General features: G+C 36.0%; 1 pseudogene; it reads right to left on the bottom strand.

Annotated features, from left to right (window-relative positions):
• Positions 1-11,200: 11,200 nt before the first annotated feature.
• LOC149001847 (flagellar radial spoke protein 5-like) lies at positions 11,201-12,987 on the bottom strand (annotated as a pseudogene).
• Between the last annotated feature and the right edge of the window lie 7,922 nt (positions 12,988-20,909).

Raw genomic sequence — 20,909 nt, 5'->3', positions numbered from 1 at the left:
TATATAAAAGAGGACTACATGCTTGAGAGATTGAAAGAGAGAATTCGAGAGTGAGAGGGATATAGGGACCGACAGACTTTGACAGAGATTGAGAGAGAGGTGGACAAAGAGATTTAGAGAGAGATTTAAAGAGAGTTCGAGAGGGAGAGGGATAAAGAGAACGACAGACTTTGAGAGAGATTGAAAGAGATTGAAAGAGATCGAGAGATAAATCGAGAGAGAAATTAAAGAGGGATTAAAATTAATAATTAGAGAGAGTGGTGATTTAGAGAGAGATTCAGAGAGAGTTCGAGAGGGAGAGGGATACAGAGAGTGACAGATATTGAGAAAGATTGAAAGAGGTCAAGAGATAAATCGAGAGAGAAATTAAAGAGGAATTAAAATTAATGATAAATTAATAATAATTTATGAATAAAATGTCTAAATTATCCTTGTAAAAATAAGTAAAGAAATAACAAATAGTACAACATTATTGGTATTTAGAAAAATTTTAAGGACAGAAAAGAACAGAAAAAGATTTGCGAAAAAAGTAGAGTACATGCTTTTATTGGAACAATGAAGAACACATATTTGATAATTATTAAAAAAAAATCCAATTGGGTAAAATAAATTTAAAGGATGGATGATGATCATATTAGTAATCATAAGTTCGACTTTACTTTTCCAATAAAAAAGAAAAGAAAACAGCGTTTTGTTTCCTATGAGACTAAAAATTTCTGGACATATAGATCCCAAAGATCCTCTATTCCCATGTAGGTTTCAAACATGGTTTTCCAACGTGGCAAAACAAGTTTCATTCTTCCAAATGGCAGAGTAGAGCCATGGGTAAAATGTTCCCTTGTATATGTGTTGGTCAGAGTCCTGATGCGAAGTGTTCTGAGCTTCATACATTGGAGAGGAATTGCTCATGATGCTCAAAAGGTTACTGCTGTTGTACAAACAGGACTTTCCATCCTCCCAAGTAACTTTATTTTTCGTTAAAAACATGGGTTGCAACAGGAGTAGTAATGAAGGTCTATGAAGAACACATAATTCATCAATTTCTGTATTGTTTGTCAATGCACGGTATAACCTATACCTCTTATTAATCTTGTAAAGAAATGAGGATCTTGGTTACTGAACAAAATCTGGATTTTTTTTTGAGTTTTTGTTTCAGGAGTAGGGATGGAGGGTACACTTAGAAAACTTAACATGTTACAAATCGTCTGCAGAACCATTCTTGCTTTCTTTTATGACTTTTTCTGTTTCCTTTTCTGTAGCAAGTCTTGGTTGAGCAACTAAATAATTAGTTTAGATTACCTCTTTTGTGTCTCTTTTGATGTTGCAATGTTCCATCATTCGGATGCTCTAATTTGACAAAGCAATCAGTTACCATTGAACATTTTCTTCCAGCCTAGAAGACTTGCTCTCCTGATGCATATAGATTTCGGAAGAGCTGCCGTTACATTCAAGAATGCCTGGAAAGATCCCAACCACTGGACAAAGTGCCCAGTTCCAATAGAGCTGATTATTGTTGCTACTGTGCCAATTGAATTTGCAACTCCATGAAGCAATCCTGCATGCTCGGGGAGCTATATCCTAATCAAAACAATCAATGAACATTATTTCAGTTGTTGATCAAAGTTCTATACTTCAGACATGACTTAAGATCCATGATTTATTGAACAGAGGAGTATCTTGCCTCAAAGGGGACCCAAAGAAATCTTATATGCTCTAACATTCTACTTCACTGTCATTTACATCGCCCCGTCTATCTGTAAGCCCCTTCACCTCATATACTCCCCTTCACCTTTAATGCGGATTGAAAATCCAATCCAGCCAATTTTTGTTTTTTTTTTCTTTCTTTTTTCTGGTGGAGTTTTGCTCTATGCGCATTTTGAAGAATTGCGATTTTGAAGTTTCTCTTTTTTATTGTGGATTCTCTTCTTTTAATTTCTTCTTCAGATCCTTTCTTAAAAGCTTATGATTTCTTCACCATGTTTTTTTTAGTGGTAGGTAAGATTAGATTTTAAACGGCAGTGCAAAACAGCAAATGGTCTTAGACTAAAGGATAAAAATAGTATTCTAATGGTCCGGAGTAATCAACTGTTCAATTCATTTAATCTTTTTCTTTCTTTTATCTTACAACTTTTCTCAATCCACTCAAAACCCATCAGAGACACTTAGAATTGACCTCTCTTCGATTTCCATTTATTCGTTGTGTTTTTTTATATTTTTTGGCAGTTTGATTCTTTCTCTTCTCAAGAACTAACCTGATTCCTTCGTTTCAGTTCCTGTAGCTGAACTTTTCGTCCGTCCTTTTCAGTTTCGAACATTGTTTCTTTCTAGAAGAAAATCCTTTGACAGTCTTGTTATCGTTGCTCTATTTTTCCGGTTTATTTTTACAGTTCAATTCATTAACCACAAGAACTGACTATTGTTTTAACGCTTTAATTTTTCTAGATATCTCTTGTTTCAGTTCCTAAAACGTTTAGTTGGTTCATGTACTTTTCAGTTTCGATATTTTGCCTCTATCACACTCTTTATTGGTATCTTTATTCTACTGATTTCTCTTTTTTTGCTTTTTCAGCTTTTTGCAAATTTTAAATAATGGAGAGGTCGGTTGAAGAAAGGGCTAGACTCCACTGAAATTTTATAAGGTTCTAATCTTCAACGTCTTTTTATTTTGATCTGTCTTTTATTTTGATGGTTACATAACTGTTAATTTTTTACAGGAATTTATGAAGTCTTCCTAAACGCGTGGTGGGCTCTATCGATGGCCTTATTGCCGCGACTCTAAAGTTCGGTTAAGAAACGAATTCCTATTGCACGTAGAGCTTTTACATCGTGCCCATTTCGGCGTCGTAGGGATAATTTTGTCGAGTTGCAGGAACTTGATAGGCAACGTCAAGTCCGAAGGGGCGGATCAAAGGAGGCGTTTGATGATAATCTGAAAGATAACTTTGGAATTTTTAAGTGTCAGAAGAGTCGCTGTGACTTTACTGACACCGACGTCCAAAAGCTTTGCGTTACACCTAAGAGATTTTCATGGGATGCTTATTGAAAACACTAGAATGAGTCACAGAGATTTAGAGGAACGCCGCAGAACTAATGAGGTTGTAATTTTAGTGATTCGGACAGCCGCCTTACCTTTTTGAATGTGTAATCTTACATAATTATCTTATAGAACTATTTCAAGATAATGAAGTTTTCAACGCTTAGCTATAAAACCCATCTTCTTTGAAGGGAGAAAAATCCCCCCAATCTTCATACCCCATTGGAATGAATTCTAAAACTTAGTTGCATAATAATAAATTCATAAGTTTTTTCCTCTTTGCTGGTAAAAAAAATGATCAGTGAGTGAGGAGTCATAAAATTATTGCATTGAGCATCATGAGGCAAATAAATTTTAGAGCGAATTGCACTGACACTCCAAAATGGAGGCCTTAAATCACTGACACCCTACTTTATGTTTAAAAAGCACAGAGACTCCAAAATTGAATTTTTATTTGATATATTTATGAAATTTATCATTGAAAACAGATAAGTTACTGTTTATTTTTAAAAATATCTATATAATAAACAGTGTCTGAAAGGTTTTCATTGATAAATTGGACAAATATATTTAATAAAAATTCAATTTTGTGGTCTTCGTACTTTTTAAACATAAAGTGGGGTGTCAGTACTTTAAGGCCTCCATTTTGGGGTGCCAGTGCAATTTTTTCTAAATTTTATGATAATGCTATCACTACGTCTCTCTTACTTGAAAAATAAAATCTTTCAATTCCAACTTGGTCCAGATGTTTTGGAATCTATTCATTCAAATGGGTGAGGAACAGTAAAACATGTTGATGACACAATATCCAAAATTTCATTTTAATCTGAGTTTCCTGCCCTTTATTTAAACCTTTATCGACGCCTCTCATAAAAAAAAAGGGAGAAAAAAGTTTGTATTTCAGGAATGGACGAGAAACCTCCACTTCATTTCTTTTCTCTTTTCAACATTTCTTCTGTATTCAAAAGAAATTTGGTCTCATTTTGTGAATTTAGAATTTGCAGGGTTGATAAATGTAATTTTCAAAACTTAAAATGTTTTGGATGTTAATCTTAACCATTGAAAGACTGGGTTGACAGGGGTCGCATCTCTATCCACACAGGTGCCCCGTTGTTTGCGATGCAAACTTTATTGGATTTGTCCATGTAAACATCAGTTAAATGCAACTATTCATTTAAAAAGATAGCCCAAAGCTTATTGATTACCATTATATATGGTCATGAAAAAGAATTACTACTGTCAAAGTCCAACAATTTCAAGGTGACTTGAATTCCAACATCTTATTTAAAGTACAAGAGGACTACGACATTGATCTCCTTGAATGACTTTGAAAACCCTTAATTATCCCTACTGAGCTGATCAAGAAAAAAGTTTTATTCTTATCTTTTCTCGGGGTTTTACGAAAAGAAAGGGTTTTTTTTTTCAAAAATTAGCCTAACCCTTTTCAAGGTGAACTGCTGCAACCCTTTGATCCATTTTTTGATAATCTAATACAGCTGCTTATCAAGGTCTTATGTTTATTTTCTTTACATGTCATTCTGATTTTTGTGTCAATAGTTTTTTCTTGATCTGCTTTTTGAACACTTTAGGCTTTTTTTGGTATTAATTCTCATTCTCTATGATGCATATTTAAAAGAAATAAGTACAAGAATTCATTATTGGTCAAGAATGAAAAATGATTTGGTGAATTTTGTCGAAAATAAATTATAGAATGAAAAAATAAGTTTGGTGTCAAAATAAAAAATTCTTAAAAATAATAGTGAGCAAATGATAAAAGAAGGGAAAAGTATGGATTTTATATAAAAAAAAAATGTGTATTGACTATTTTACATTCATCTTAACCATAAAATTTTAAGTAAACTTGTGCATAAATGAAGAGAATGAAATTCTCATCAAAATCCATAATAGACAAAAAGTTCATTATGAATTTTGAAAGTTTTTTTTTATTATTTTAAATAAAAATAAAACTGATAATAAATGCTAGAAAAAACCTCATAATTGAAAATGATAATTGATACAAAAAAGAGCCTTAGTTGATACTACGTGAGCAATAGCCCAAACACATAAACCCAAAAATATTAGAGAAGTTGATCAAATTGAACTCATCACACCATAATTCTTACGGACTAATATTCTATCCATTTCTTGTATATGTGTGCATGTGTTTTAACATCATATTAAAAGATTGAGATTTATTTCAAGTCCATCAATTTTTTAAAATTTAATCACAACTCTTTGATGTGACTTATAAATGGATTCACCATTTGATGCGCTATTGGGATACATGTTACACCTCTACAAGGAAATTGATGGTGTCAGAAATGGACTTGATAAATTTCTGAATTCTCAGCAGCTGACTATCAAACCACATGTAATATTGTCAACTTGCAAGCCTGCACGAGTCAAATGGTTATTCGGTTTGTGAAAGCATTATATTGAGCTTATATTTGCCATATATCTGATTATGCAATTCTTCTTTTTTTCTTTTTCTTTTCTTTTTTATATTTGTAAACAACAAGAAGGGGATGGACCTCCAACAAGCTAGAGGCCTATAGTGGAACACGACCACTCAGTCTTTCTTGCCAAAGTGAGGGCCTTTTGGGCTAAAGAATGGGCAATTCCATTAACCTCCCTAGAGAAAAAACAAGAAAGACTAAGACTCAAAATCCTTGTAGAGCACCAAAATATCTTCCACAATGGAGGCAACTTCTAATAGAAGCTCAAGGGTAGCTTGACTACAGAGAAGATGAAATAATTCCTTGCAATTAGAGTAAACATTCGACCACATTGATTCTCGAAGGGCACACCAAAGAGCAGCTCTCATCGCCAAAGCCTCACCTGTAAGAACATGTTCAAACACAACGGATTTTGAAAAGGCCTTCAAGATAGATCCTTGCTCATCAAAAATCATGTAATCTACACCACCATCAATGTTTTCTTGTGCCTAGAAAGCATCACAGTGAATTATAAAACCTCCCTTATTCTAGATCTGTGGAGGAAGCGAGCACCGTCGAATCTCCCTGTCAGCTCCTCAATGATTCATTTGTCCCCTAGTAGCTTCTAAAACCCCCCATTGCTGCAGCTTGAGCCCCTCCAATAACATCGATCCTTTGGCTGCCACTTTTTCTATTAAAAATAAGCTCATTCCTTGCAACCCATAAGTACCAACAAATGATGCTGCAATGCACCAACGCTTCCTCTTTTTCTTGTTTACTGCTGAACTTAAATTCATGCCATTTATCCAGCCATTTACACAATAAAGGAACTTCATCCACTGTAAAACAATAGAAAAAGACACTACCAAACCAAGCTGCCATAGCAAAAGGACACTCTAAAAGAACATGATCGATAGATTCAACCAACTTCCCACATCTTTTGCAAGAGGGGTCGACTTTCAATTGTCTATCCCTCATTGCTTCGCTCGTAACTAGGCCTTGTGCACACTCCCTCCATAAGAATGATGTCACCTTTGGAATAGTTTTGCAGTTCCAAATAAGCTTTGAGGCTCTCGAAGTAACCAATTCCCATTTATGTTCCCTACAAGATGAAGGAAGAAAGTTCATTCTTTGGTCTCCGCTATTACATAGCAAATGATAAGCAGACTTAGATGATAAAATCCAATTCTTTGATGCCCCAAACTAGTTTGTTTGGAATTGACTAAGTTTGATACTTCTAATCCTCCTCACATCCACTTCATTAAAAAGCTGGACATGCTGATTATGCAACTTTACAGTACCATTCAACGTTGCCAAGTGGCTAAGTTTTGCAACTTTGCCAATTTAGCATGTCTTCATTCACAAATAAATTAAGCTATTTATGGCGAGAATAAGGCTGCATCGTGTTGTGACCATGCCTAGATACTGCAGTTTTGGGAGCCTCGTTTGATTGGGTAAGGCACCTGCAGTTTCTGGTTCAAATTTAATTTTCATTGTTGTTTTTGCAGATGAATACAAGGATTCCTTCAAGTCTCATGCCTTGTGTAAGAAGCTGAGCATCCAATTGAACCAATATTTGATTTGCTCATTAGCCAAGAAAATGATCTCATGTTCAATTCTGCAAATTGATAAGTTGCAAATTTATGTTTATGGTCTCCAACAGCCTATTTTCTTTGCTCACCAAATCACCCAAACACCCCCTCCAAAAAAAAAAGAAAAAAAAGGAAAAATGACTCGTTGAGTGTGCAAACATAATTTATCTGTTTAGATTATTGGAATCGGACATCCAGTATTGATTTTGCAACCCAGGCGGAAAAAATGCAGTATCTAATTCCTATTCCAAGACTTTCCATGTTTATGACAATCAGACCAAGTTTCAATTTTTGTTCCATCACAAAAACACTCAATTATCGATAGATCTTCAAAGAAATTCTATATCCAACAAGGATGATGCGTATTGCTTTGTGGTAACAAGAGACTTATGAATTTGCGGTGAAATATGCCAAAGTGGGAACTGATGAGAGGCAAACGTAAACAGATGCAAATGAATGAGCAATATTATCCAGATAGTGAAGAGAGGCAGCTTTTTTCCAAGCATAAATTCCTCCAACATCACCGAAAGTGAAGTCTGGGTATCTCGGTGATAGGAACTGATGAAACCTAAATACAAATGTTTTAGCAACCACCACCAAAGATGCCCATCTTCCAAGTAAGACTACAAATGAAATCGGTTTCTTCAAGGCTGTACATGAGTGTTACACAACTCACTATCAGTGCAAAGGTTTACCAATGGTTACCAAAAAATAAAAATATCAACTATTTTTTTTACAGGCAAAGAGGTGAAAAGGCACCACCGTCATGCACGCATATATTCATCTCCGCAGTCACCAATTACTTTTAGAAGGTTCTTTCCTATGCTTGATACTTCTTGATGCTATTTTCATCATCCTCGTCAAGAACTAATGAGAACACAGCATTTGCATCTTGGATATGCTCAGAGAGACCAAGCTGAACTCCAATCATCGACCCTGCCACGGATGGCTGGAAACACAAGCCAAACCATAAGTTATTAATCGAATGAATCATCAACGACCCATGTTCTAAGCCAACCTGATGAAAATAAAAAGCAAAATTTACCTAATCTAGGATATATCTACCAACAACCGTTGGAATTGAGACTCCATGTTGAGAGGCTACCTTCTTTAGCGTTTGAAGTAGGACTTGGAAGAGGCTCCACCCACCCAGGCATCAACCATCTTCCATATTTATCACAAAACCACATAGATCAGACCCTGTAATCTGATTATAAATTTTACGAGGAAAAAGATAGAAGCATGCTTCTTGATTCAAATTGGTTGAAAGTATGCCAACATATTGTCATGATCCTCAAGCACTTGACATGATGGTAATGTTTTGGATGGTTACTTCCATAAAACAGTACGGAAACTAAGCCAAACCATGTCTGTTAATGCATTTAAAAGGAGAGCAACGTCTCCATGTAATACCCTTTTGTACTTCGGAGGAGGGAGTGTTTAATGGAGGCCCAGCGAAAGGAATTGCTAAATTGGCATCAAGGAACTTTTCAAACAAGAGACCACCCAACACTGTGCCATACCTGCATTTCAGAGTTTGCGAAAACTTGGAAATAGTGCAGGAATTATGCTTGTGATCATCTAGTAATATTATCACATCAATTTTTAAAATTTAATCACAACTCTTTGATGTGACTTATAAATGGATTCACCATTTGATGCACTATTGGGACAAATGTTACACCTCTACAAGGAAATGGAAGGTGTCAGAAATGGACTTGATAAATTTCCGAATTCTCAGCAGCTAACCATCAAACCACATGTAATATTGTCAACCTGCAAGCTTGCACGAGTCAAATGGTTACTCGGTTTATGAAAACAATATATTGAGCATATATTTTCCATATATCTAATCATGCAATTCTTCTTTTTTCTTTTTCTTTTCTTTTTTATATTTGTAAACAACAAGAAGGGGATGGACCTCCAACAAGCTGGAGGCCTATAGTAGAACACGACCACTCAGTCTTTCTTGCCAAAGTGAGGGCATTTTGGGCTAAAGAATGGGCAATTCCATTAACCTCCCTAGAGAAAAAATAAGAAAGACTAAGACTCAAAATCCTTGTACAACACCAACATATCTTCCACAATGGAGGCAACTTCTAATGCAAGCTCAAGGGTAGCTTGACTACAGAGAAGATGAATTAGTTCCTCGCAATTAAAGTAAACATCAACATTGGATACATGATTCTGAAGGGCACACCAAAGAGCAGCTCTCACTGCCAAAGCCTCACCTGTAAGAACATGTTCAAACACAACGGATTTTGAAAAGGCCTTCAAGATAGATCCTTGCTCATCAAAAATCATGTAATCTACACCACCATCAATGTTTTCTTGTGCCTAGAAAGCATCACAGTGAATTATAAAACCTCCCTTATTCTGCATTTGTGGAGGAAGCGAGCACCGCCGAATCTCCCTGTCAGCTCCTCAATGATTCATTTGTCCCCTAGTAGCTTCTAAAAACCCCCCATTGCTGCAGCTTGAGCCCTTCCAATAACATCCTCTGGCTGCCACTATTAAAAATAAGCTCATTCCTTGCAACCCATAGGTACCAACAAATGATGCTGCAATGCACCAACGCTTCCCCTTTTTCTTGTTTACTGCTGAACTTAAATTCATGCCATTTATCCAGCCATTTACATAATAAAGGAACTTCATCCACTGTAAAACAATAGAAAAAGACACTACCAAACCAAGCTGCCTTTGCAAAAGGACACTCTAAAAGAACATGATCGATAGATTCAACCAACTTCCCACATCTTTTGCAAGAGGGGGTCGACTTTCAATTGTCTATCCCTCATTGCTTCGCTCGTAACTAGGCCTTGTGCACACACCCTCCATAAGAATGATTTCACCTTTGGAATAGTTTTGCAGTTCCAAATAAGCTTCGAGGCTCTCGAAGTAACCAATTCCCATTTATGTTCCCTATAAGATGAAGGAAGAAAGTTCATTCTTTGGTCTCCACTATTACTTAGTAAATGATAAGCAGACTTAGATGAAAAAAATCCAATTCTTTGATGCCCCAAACTAGTTTGTTTGGAATTGACTAAGTTTGATACTTCTAATCCTCCTCACATCCACTTCATTAAAAAGCTAGACATGCTGATTATGCAACTTTACAGTACCATTCAACGTTGCCAAGTGGCTAAGTTTTGCAACTTTGCCAATTTAGCATGTCTTCATTCACAAATAAATTAAGCTATTTATGGCGAGAATAAGGCTACATCGTGTTGTGACCATGCCTAAATACTGCAGTTTTGGGAGCCTCGTTTGATTGGGTAAGGCACCTGCTGTTTAGGTTGCCTTCAAGGGTCATGCCTTCCGTGTAAGAAGTTGAGCATCCAATTGAACCAATATTTGATTTGCGCAGTAGCCAAGTAAATGATCTCCTTTTCAGTTATGCAAATTGATAAGCTGCAAATTTATGTTTATGGTCTCCAATAGCCCATTTTCTTTGCTCACCAAATCACCCAAACACCCCCTCCCAAAAAAAGAAAAAAGGAAAAATGATTCATTGAGTGTACAAACATAATTTATCTGTTTAGATTATTGGAATCGGACATCCAGTGTTGATTTTGCAACCCAAGTGCAAAAAATGCAGTATCTAATTCCTATTCCAAGACTTACCATGTTTATGACGATCAAACCAAGTTTAGATTTTTGTTCCATCACAAAAACACTCAATTACCAGTAGATCTTCAAAGAAATTCTATATCTAGCAAAGATGATGCGTATTGCTTTGTGGTATCAAGAGACTTATGAATTTGCAGAAGAATAGGCCAAAGTGGGAACCTGATGAGAGGCAAACGTAAACAGATGCAGAAACAGAATGAGCAATATATCCAGCAATAGTGAAGAGAGACACAACTTTGTTTCAAGCATAAATTCCTCCAACATCACTGAAAGTGAAGTACCGGTATCTGGTGCTAAATACTGATGAAACCTAAATACAAATGTTCTAGCAACTACCACCAAAGCTGCCCATCTTCCAAGTAAGACTACAAATGAAATCGGTTTCTTCAAGGCTACACACGAGTGTTACACAACTCACCATCAGTGCAAAGGTTTACCAATGGTTACCAAAAAAATAAAGATATCAACTATCTTTTAGATAGGGCAAACAGGTGAAAAAGGCACTACTGTCATGCATGCCTATATTCATCTCCGCAGTCACCAATTACTTTTAGAAGGTTCTTTCCTATCTTTGATACTTCTTGGATGCTATTTTCATCATCCTCGTCAAGAACTAATGAGAACACGACATTTGCATCTTGGATATGCTCGAGAGAGACCAAGCCGAACTCCAATCATCGACCACCACGGATGGCTGGAAACACAAGCCAAACCATAAGTTATTAATGGAATGAATAATCAACGACCCATGTTCTAAACCAACCTGATGAAAATAAAAAGCAAAATTTACCTGATCTAGGATATATCTAACAGCAACCGTTGGAGTTGAGACTCCATGTTTAGAGGCTACCTTCTTTAGCGTTTGAAGCAGAACTTGGAAGAGGCTCCACCCACCCAGGCATCAACCATCTTCCATATTTATCACAAAACCACATAGATCAGACCCTGTAATCTGATTATAAATTTTACGAGGAAAAAAATAGAGGCATGCTTCTTGATTCAAATTGGTTGAAAGTATGCCAACATATTGTCATGATCCTCAAGCACTTGACATGATGGTAATGTTTTGGATGGTTACTTCCATAAAACAGACACAGAAACTAAGCCAAACCATGTCTGTTAATGCATTTACAAAGGAGAGCAACGTCTCCATGTAATACCCTTTTGTACTTCTGGAGGGACGGAGTGTTTAATGGAGGCCCAGCGAAAGGAATTGCTAAATTGGCATCAAGGAACTTTTCAGACAAGAGACCACCCAACACTGTGCCATACCTGCATTTCAGAGTTTGCGAAAACTTGGAAATAGTGCAGGAATTATGCTTGTGATCATCTAGTAATATTATCATGATAATACACCATGTAAGCAGTTTCAGTGATCGATCTTGAAGATTTAATCAACGGGTCACCTCTTGATAAACAAGAGCCAAAGAACCTTAAACAACCAAACTAATTTCTTTAGTCAAGAAGACACATGAACCAGAGACAGGAATTGTCCAAGATCTTCAACATATGGTTTCAAGTTAGGATGATAATGGTATCATCATTGAACTAGATGGCACCCAAACTACTAATCCAATTTCAAGATGGAATCTAAGAGGGGAGAGAGAGACGTTATCAGTTTTACTCCAGTGAGTTGACACAGTTCAGACATTTTTTTGTTGAGGACGCATATCAACAATAGAAGTTGCACCTACACAAAGCTCCCAAACGCATCAAAATAGGAGTTATGCAAAACAAAAAAATAGAGTAATGACCAACAAATATTTATATTTAATCTTGGAAAACTTCTAATTCACCTGATTACTGACAACTAGAACCCCATTTTCCAGGATTATTTGTAGCCTGTCAGTATCAAAATTTGTCAAGGCCACCGTCTTAATTTTACCTGCATAGCTTTCACTAGAATAATCCACTACAAGCAGAGCATGTGGGTCTGCAACCTAAATGATAGAATGTTCATGGCAAACAAACCCACCTTCTTCTTTCAGATCAGTAAGGTGCTTAAGTGCATCGAGGTAGCCCGGATTGGAATAATCCCACCTGATTCAAGGGCAAAAGAATTTAAAAGTAAGAAATAAGAGAACTTAAGATATCTTAGAATGAGTAGAGCAGATTGTTACCAACCCCACCCCACCCCCTTCTTTCTCTGCAGCTCCAGCTTCAACATCTTCTCCCTCTCCCTCCCCTATCCCCAAGACTCTCTGCTCCCCATCTTCGTCAATCTAACCCTCAATTTTGCAGATATCCCAAAACCTAAATTCATCAGCTTAAGTTCTTCAATGCCAAAAGAAGACATCGTAATAAAGAATTCAGTCCAAAACGTACAACGGTGAAGACTCCTATTTTTCAACTCAAATCAACAATGCTAATGTATAACCACAACTCCACAGCCAAACAGAATACCAAAAATGAATGAACGGTAACCCGATCGAAGGAAACCAACATGAGCAGAGCAAATGACCTTAATAAAGATCTATCCCTCCAAGAGTGCACAAAGTTATAGCAGGAAATTGAAGAATTCATGTGATAAAGACACCATTGGCTTGTCTTTTTATCTAAACATCACCTGTACTCAATCCAAGTAATTCATCTTTTATATTTATTAAAGAATATTTCTTCTTTCCAGAATGTTATAAATGGCTCGGAATTCAACAGAATGGTGAATATATGGCCAACCAGTGCCACGGAAAAAGTCCCCCCCAGTGTGGTATATAACTTCACCCTAATTTCCCCCCGCCCCCCACACATAGACCCATTCTAAGGGGGGCCACCTTTGAACACTAACAAGGTGGGCCTCCCCTGTGAATGTATGGTGGGGGGAGGGGGGTGTGCGAGGACAATGTTGTACACTACTCTCTAGGGTCGACAAGAGGACTCTTTCCAACCAGCTCAGTTGCTGGTTGAACTCCCAATCATCTACTAGTTAAGAAGTCAAGAGACATACGACTACCGGTCTATGGCATGTCCCCTCAAAGAACGAAACAATGAAGAATCAAAAGCCAGGTTAGGAAATAGATACATCTCATGTTATGATGTTATCTATTAATGCGTATATCATCTTAACATTTACAATACTATACTACCATGATTCATTACAGACACCCAAGGATATGGTATCTCGTGAGTGTCTCTGCTCTACCTTAAACCTTCACAAATTAAGCAATTTTACAACTTTTAACTAGCCTACATTACAAAATAAAAAAATTAAAAAAATTATTGCAACAAGACAATTTGGTCTTAATAAAATATTTCTATTTCTCATAATTTCATATTAGAAACCAGCTATTTAAGTGGCAGCAGTATAAGCTCTGTTTAAAGGAATTTGCATTGTTGAATTAAGGATGAGCATATTGCTGGTTATTATATACAATCAAACTATTACCAAAAAAAAAAAAAAAACTGCTACTCGGAAAGAATGTAGCAAAAAGGTCTTGAAAATCCTACTCCGTCCAACCGCTCCTTCATCTCCCTAAACCCTAGAAGTCATATCTCCTCATCCCTCCACCATAAGTCTTCCCCAGTTCTCATCAATCATCACCATCCACCGGGGTTAGTGCCATGCAAGATTGTTAATGCTGATTATATAGTTCATGGATCAACCCACCTGCCTTTTAGATGCTAAAGATACGGATTTAGGGCTTGGAGTTCATCATTCACTTGAGAAGATACAACTCAATTACCATTCATTCTCTCTATATGGTCGTGCTTATTTGTTATACATCAATATACTATTTTTATCTTTTGATCTTATTATCCAAACGGAATGGCCTTTGATGATCTGGAATTAGAAAGGGATGCAACAAGACAATAGCAATTTGAGTTTTGTTGAATTTTTTAGGATTTGGTCTTTCTAACTAAGTCTTGTATGGTTCCTTTTATGGTGTAATCTCTTTCTTCTTTTTTCCCTTTTTAAATTTAATACAATCGATCTTTATTTTTTTAAAGAGAGAGAGAGAGAGAGAGAGAGAGAGAGAGAGAGAGAGAGAGAGAGAGAGAGAGAGAGAGAGAGAGAGAGAGAGAGAGAGAGAGAGAGAGAGAGATTATTGATTGTATAAAAGGTTGACAGCCTAATTGGTGCATTGTAATATATTCAGGAATTGTTAAGATAGAGAAGTTAGTTACTAGTTGTTGATATATTCATGAATGTGGTCAAATTAATTACACTTGGTTAAGAGGCAGATCTAGTTAAGCAGTGGGAATTTTCAATATTGATGAGTTTGATTCTGTTTGTCCAAATAAAGCAATTTGATGAAATAAATGAACATTGTAAAAGTTTGAAAGCCAATCAAGGAAAGAATAAAGGGTAATTTTCATCTGGACCCCCTGAGGTTTGACCTATGTCATTTTTAGTCCAAATAAATGGACACTTTGCATCTACCTCCCCTGAGGTATCCAATAAGGTCAATTAAGGACAAATTGTGATTTTTATGACCAAAATACCCTCATATTAATTTGCATCATGTCTTCATAATTAAAAAGAATGAGTTATTTGCATCTTATAAATTTATGAATTATTAAATCTTTGAATATAAAAATTTAACGATTTAAAATTTGTTAATTTTCTTCCCAATTCCTACATCTTCTTCATCTTCTTTGATCTCTATTTCTCTCTGGTTCCATAGCCACAAATCTTTAAACCCTAAATGTTTCAACTTCAACCATGAACTTTACTCGCATCCCCACCACTACAGCCACCCACCGGCACCGTCACCGCCACCTCCAAAGCCCAGGAAGCAGAATAGATTATACACCACCGCCATTGCCGGCGCCGACGACCCAACTAAGCCACTTCTACTGCCATTAAAAGGTTGTGGGAAGAAAAAAAAATTGTTGTGTTTGGATTTATCCCGCCCAATCGTTGACACTGTAAATTCAATCTCGAATCGGCGATTCCGAAGTTGGGCACCGTCCGCAGTGGTCTGTTGACTATGGAATCCCAAAGTGAGAGATGCGACCACACGTTTCTTTCTTTGATTCGAAGGAAACACTAATTACTTTTAATCTTCTTCTTCTGTTCTATCAATCAATCACGCGATCTTACTTACCAGAAAATTCTTGTCTTTAGAAACTTCCATTTTCTTTCAAACCGGCAACGCAAAACTGCTTGCGCAGGCGATGGGGATGGTCAACTCTAAAACAGACTCTATTGATCTATCTGTTCATTTAAGGTTTGTGTTTTTGCTTTCTTTGATTAATTGATTCTCTCTTTACTTCTAGTTTCATAATGGATCTTCCTAGTCCTATTTTCAGCTTCTGAAGAGTGAAGACCATTTTTCTGATATCAATTTCCCTTTTTCTCCTTGTAAAAATCTGTTTCTGTTCATGAATTACTACTGCTACATTGATTCTATTCAGAATTTGTTTTGTTCCCAGATGGGCGGAAGCGATTTAGGACGAAATTCAATCAGGAGCAGAAGGAGAAGATGTTTGCGTTCTCGGAGAAGTTGGGTAGGAAGATGCAGAAGAGTGACAAGGAATTGATCGAAGACTTCTGCAATGAGATTGGAGTTGAGAAGGGCATTTTGAAGGTGTGGATGCATAATAACAAGCATAGTTTTGCCAAGAAAGAGAATGCTAGCAACAACAATGGCAGTAGAAGTGGCTTAGTTGGGTCGTCGGCGCCAGCAATGGCGGTGGTGGTGGTGGTGGTGGTGTATAATCTGATTCTGCTTCCTGGGCTTTGGAGGTGGCGGTGACGGTGCCAGTGGGTGGCTGTAGTGGTGGGGATGCGAGTAAAGTTCATGGTTGAAGTTGAAACATTTAGGGTTTAAAGATCTGTGGCTATGGAAACAGAGAGAAATAGAGATCAAAGAAGATGAAGGGTCCAAGATGAAGAAGACGTAGGAATTGGGAAGAAAATTAACAAATTTTAAATCGTTAAATTTTTATATTCAAAGATTTAATAATTCATAAATTTATAAAATGCAAATAACCCATTCTTTTTTAATTATGAAAACATGATGCAAATTAATTTGAGGTTATTTTGGTCATAAAAATCACAATTTGTCCTTAATTAACCTTATTGGATACCTCAGGGGAGGCAGATGCAAAGTGTCCATTTATTTGGACTAAAAATGACATAGGTCAAACCTCAGGGGGTCCAGATGAAAATTACCCTAAAAGGGAGCTAGTTCAATTGATAAAAACATAAAAAGTACCAAAAAAAAAAAAAAAAAAAAAAAAAAAGCCCCACCTCAAAAGCTCTCTAAAAATCCGTTCTTTCTACTAAAAAACCGGTGTTAACCATACAGGTGGAGACAAATATGAATGTGAAGCATTTGAGAAAATAGCCCCGATGCTATTATCTTTTAAGTGAAACACACCCAAATCATAACGAGCAGCTCTCTCACAGCTTGGTCGAACCCACATGGCATCAAAATTGTGAAAGTAATCATCTGTAAAATATATAGAGTTTCCTTCAAATCCAGGATAGTCGAATGCCGAGACAAAAATGCCAGTACTTGTGCCAATAAATAACATTTGATCGCCAAAGTCTTCAACCTTAATCTAGCACTGGTTCCGTAGATCTAACTTATATACCTTGAACATAAAAGTTGTTGGAAGATAACCATCGCAAAGATATTTAGAAGTTAAATCAACTGCAATGAATTTGGTCCATCTTGCAACCACTAGTAACTCTCCGCAACATTCCACCAACTAAAGTGAACTATATGTATGTTCATCCAATTGTTCCTCGGTGGAGGGGCAATGTTACAACTTGTTTCCCTTGGTTGAGGAGATAACTCCAGAAGTATAAGATCAAAACTGAACTTAATCGCATACAATTTTCCTTGATAGACAATGAGGTCTTCATATCCAAGAGGTTTTGGTTCTATAAAGTTATCTGTCAAGGGGGTCCATGCTCTATCTCCCAGTCTACAAAAGGCTAAATGACGGATGACGGCTCATATAAATAGCTACGACCCAACAATTATCACTTGCCACCGAAGAAGGGTTTTCATTCAAATTGGAATCGTTAGCAGCAGAAGCAGTAGAAGGAGACGACGACAACATAACTTTGCGAATATAATTCGGATTGGGTTCATATATTGTAGATAGAAGTAAAAGAGGAAGAGTAGATCTAGGTGGAAGTTTAATACGGATAAGAGTAAATGGATTCAGAAGTAACTTTGGGGCTTTTCTTCATTTCGGTTGAATGTGAGATTGTGAAGATAATGAATGCTTTCTTTTATTTAGAAACCGATTTCTCACCGGAATAGGAGAGATGCTGTAGGGTGGAAATACATTAGGGTTTTTTTTTTTCCCTTTTTTTTAAGAAACAATATTATTACGAGGGAATTAGGGATTTTTAAGTTTTTCGTTCTCTATTAGATTTTTTTTAGTAAATTATTTTTATTAAATAGAAACTTGATATTGAAACGTGAGATTCAATAGAAACATTAGGAAAGTATTATTAAGGGCATTTTGAAAAGTATGACTCTAAAACTTAACTATTAGTCTTTACCAAAAAAAAAAAAAAAAAACTTAACTATTAGAGACATTTTTGTAATTAATGCCTCTAAATATCTTTAAATAGTGACATTTATTAATATTGTCTCTAATATAAAGCATTAGATACAATATTTTATTAATGTCTCTAAAAATATTTATAAATGCCTCTAAACCCCTATTTTCTTGTAGTGAATCTTCAAAGATTCTATTTTACTTATTGGCTACTTGTCTCGAACACTTGCCGCTATTTTTCTGTTACTAATCGTGAAATTGGTTGCTTCTTGTGTTCTCGGGCAAGCACAATGTTAATGGGTTTGTGTTTGCCACCACTACCTTGATGACTCTTATTCTCCGGTGGCTAGGGTACATCCAGTCATCTCATCTATATCTTGCCTAAGTGGAGGTGTCCTCATGACCCAACCCCCAAGTGGAGGACATTCAAAATCCTTCACATACGTGCAATATGCGGAGTGAGATTGAAGGACGATGCTCTCTCTGGTGCAATTAACACTTGCGTAAATCCAGATCCCACCCAGTTTATGTTGAACAACAGTTTTTTTATTGGTAAGGAAATTGAAATCTTGAATTGTTTTGGCCCCTGCTACCCGTATACTAGATCAAACTTTAGTAGGCAACATATGGATGGAGAATGAAATGAGAAGTTCAACTGGAAAAGATACAAACCTCTCCCTCCCTTCAGAGTAAAAACTTACTGGTTTTCATTTTATCAGGTCTTTACTTGGAAAGAAACTGAAGCTTGATAGAATTAGAATATCAAATATGTTTAACTTGCTTTACTTATCCTTGAAAGAAGACATTGAATCCTCACATATGTTGATCTTTCGGTATATTGGTAAAAAATATAATACAAATCGCTTCCACCCAAATGAGTCACAAATGGAGTGCAGACTTAAATTCCATGAAAATTTTACTAGTATTCAAAGAACATCACTACTATATATGTTGAATAGAAATTTTTTGAATCATTCACATTGAAATATAATGAAAATAAAGCATTTGAAATCATTTTTTCTAATTTTATTCCAAACTGATTGCTACTATCTCTATCTTATAGCAGTTGGCAGAGTTGCACATAATAGATAACACTGAGTGGATATGGATGCAAACCATTGTCCCTCCGATGAGCCGGTGCATGGTAAGTTATGGATTAGCATCATGACATAAAATAGAACCTCATAAAGATAATACTGAAGTATCAATCATAGAGAGTTGACACATTTGTAAAAATCTTAAATTATTTCTTGTCATTGTAAAGAATGTCAAGCGAAGAAGCCATCAGGCATCAGTTGTATAGTGCAAGCACAAGATGTAACCTAGTTGACACGTAATTGAAATTTACGATGAATAAAATTGAATAGCAGGATGTGTAGTTGCGTTATATTGTTCAAGGAATTTTAGTGTCATACTTCTAGATTACAACAACAATAACAATATTTTTGTCCCAACTAAATGGGGTCGACTCATAATTGTAGATTAAATACCACAAAAACATATGGCCTATTTTTTATGTGATTTTTGTGAACTTCATCTTCTATTATCACATGGATAAGTATCCTGTTAGGGGTAAAGTTACCCCATCTACCTGTTCGTATCAAGTCAGCCAGCGGCCCAGTTATTTATCAGTATTGGGTTATGTATCATGCTTAGATTGAATCATGACCATCAAATGAGAACTAAATATCCGACGGATCAAATGAAACCAAGACAAGATCCAATGTCTATAAATACAAGAAAAATGAACGCAGAGGTAAAGACACTTCATTATATACAAACTAACCTGCAACTTTCCCGCATTCTAGTCTTTTGAACTTAAGGTTCCTAGGAACTCTGGTTCTCTTTCCTCCAACATTCAACTAACTTGATAGATCAGTTGATCAAGCAGATTGGCTCCATTTCTAACAATCTTCTTCAAAATTATGCACAATAAAACAGAAGAAAACAAAAGTGTATTAAAAGCCAAATTGTCAAGGGGTCGAGATCCGGGCTTTTCTTGGGGTCAAGAGCATTGTAGCTTCTTGTTGGTTTTCGTTGACTTCTATTGCCTCACCTTATGATATTGACAAATATAATTAGAAGTTTGATCTAAATTTTATTTAAAAACTATTTTCCTATAATATCGATAATAATCGGGTGAGGCATTTTGGGAATCAGCATTGATAGAATATCAATTTAGATAATCACTGATAATCAGTTGGACATACTCAGGCAAAATTAAGCTAATTGGTCCGACCATTTTGAACCAACCATTTAGACTATCATTATTTTTACTTGGGTTGTTTGTTAGCTTTGCTTTTATTTCTTTTTTAAATATATTCATACTTCACATTCTATTGTACGTTAGAAAAAAATAAATAATATAGTTTTTAGTTTTATTAATACATTGATACATGAAGGACAAACAAAAAAAAAAAAAAAGGAAAAAGGACCAAATCGGTCGGATTAGAATCAGGATAAAATCGGGATGAATTTACAAATTTGCCCTTGTTTTTATTCCGTCGGATTTGTATTTTTGGATTTTGCGGTCTTAATTTATACCATTGGATGAGAATATTTGTATATGTTAAGTGGGGATCTTAGTCCCTCAAACTATGGAGAAAGAGTCCATTTTATCAAAAACTCTAATCTGATTGTAAGGATTTCCGTATTTTTGAATTTTTTTGTCGGTCTTAACTTTATACCATTGGATGAGAATATTTGTCTATGTTAAGTGGGGATCTTAGTCTCTCAAACTATGGAGGAGTCCAT

This window comes from Hakea prostrata, chromosome 10, assembly GCF_041222555.1.
Source record: "Hakea prostrata isolate BN-2017 chromosome 10, UWA_Hpros_2, whole genome shotgun sequence".
NCBI lineage: Eukaryota > Viridiplantae > Streptophyta > Magnoliopsida > Proteales > Proteaceae > Hakea > Hakea prostrata.
The sequence above is the reverse complement of the archived record's forward strand: the minus strand, read 5'-3'. Positions and strand labels throughout refer to the sequence as shown.